The sequence below is a fragment of the Dasypus novemcinctus genome, chromosome 22 (genome assembly GCF_030445035.2).
Source record: "Dasypus novemcinctus isolate mDasNov1 chromosome 22, mDasNov1.1.hap2, whole genome shotgun sequence".
Taxonomy (NCBI): domain Eukaryota; kingdom Metazoa; phylum Chordata; class Mammalia; order Cingulata; family Dasypodidae; genus Dasypus; species Dasypus novemcinctus.
Window position 1 is genome coordinate 5,853,871 of NC_080694.1, and position 1,659 is coordinate 5,855,529.

The 1,659-nt window shown below is 41.6% G+C and overlaps 1 pseudogene; it reads left to right on the forward strand.

The window, feature by feature from the left end:
• The first annotated feature begins 241 nt into the window (after positions 1-241).
• LOC101412625 (homeobox protein NANOG pseudogene) lies at positions 242-1,178 on the forward strand (annotated as a pseudogene).
• The last annotated feature ends 481 nt before the right edge of the window (positions 1,179-1,659 follow it).

Here is a 1,659-nt window from a genome sequence, read left to right on the forward strand (position 1 = left end):
CCAGACCTCTGATGGGTGATGGGTTCAAAAACACCTTAAAATTTCAGCAATGGTCTTGCTGCATTGGGCTGGTCAAATGTTGTTACTGTGAAGGGACTCCCTTTGCAGGGTCTTTCAATACTCACATACCAATAAGTCTTCCTATTTCTCTAAGATCTTCCACCCAAATAGTCTTTTAGCCTGCTTTGGCCATTCTCACAGTCTAGGTCTTCGATTTTTCCCCTTCTTCTACTCAATAAACATGAGTGTGGGTCTAGCTTCTCCCCAAAGCCTGCCTTACCCCAAAGCATCTGATTCCAGGGAATCTCTACCAATGCCTGAGATTTATAAGGCCAAAGAAAATTATGCATCCTTGCAAATGCCATCTGCTGAGGTGCACTAGTCAGACACAGTCTCTCATCTTCCCTCTTCCATGGACCTCCTTATTCAGGATAGCCCTGATTCTTCCACCAGTCCCAAAGTGAAACAACCTACTTCTATAGAGAAAAGCATAGCAAAGAAGGAAGATGTGGGACAAGTCAAGAAACTGACGATCAGGACCGTGTTCTCTCACACCCAGCCATGTGAGATTTCCAAGACACATATACCTCAGCCTCCAGCAGCTACAAGAACTTTCCAACATTCTGAACCTCAGCTATGAACAGATTAAGACTCATTTCAGAACCAGAGACAGAAACATAAGTGGTGGCAGGAAAATGCCAGTTGTTCAAAGAGTGGCAACAGTGTGACACAGAAGGGTTCAGCACCTACAGAATACCCTGGCCTCTACTCTTTCTATCCCCAGGAGCACTTGGTGAATACTTCTAGTAACCTTCCAATCTGGAGCAACCAGTACTGGAACAACCTGATTTGTATCAGTCATTCTTGGAACAGCCAGTCTTAAAGCAACCATTCCTGGAACAGCCAGACCTGGTGCACCCAAGCCTGGAATAACTAAGCCTGGAATAACCAGGCTGAAATAACTGAACAATCAGTTCAAGAACAGTGGAGAGGTATTCCTGCAGCCCCAGATCCAATTTCAGCAAAATTCTTCCATCTGTGATTTGTAGGCAACCTTGGGAAGTGCTGGGGAAAGCCATAATGTAATAAAACAAACCGTTAAGTAGTTTAGTACCACACAAACCATGAATTTATTCCCAAAGTATTACTCCACAAATGTTCATCCTGAAGATGTGTGACAATGTGAGTGAAGATGGGTATATAATCTAATCTCGATCAGGGCAGAGCCTACCTTACATCCTTTCTTGCAGAATTTTCTTGAGAACTCTGTACCTGACTTTATCCTGGTTTTCATTGTGTAACAGGGGGGTGGAAGTGGGTGTATTTTGATTCTAATCAGAGGTTACAAAAACCAAAAAAGGCCAGATTACCTTAGCTGCTCTGGACAACAGAAAAGATAAGATTTCTATGGCCATAGTGAACTAGATATAATACTTGGAGGATATTTTTAAGATCTAGCTTCAAGAAAAGAGGTAAAAGTATAAAATCGTATGATAGAGTACCATTTTATAGGACCAGGAGGTTTCATTTACTAAAAACCTGAATTGTTAAGATGAAGACCTAAGCTATCATGACTTGCTTCATTGATTTTCTTGACCCCTTCTGCTCCATGTTTTACTGCCTCTAATTTGTTCATTACTTTAATATTTGTATATACTT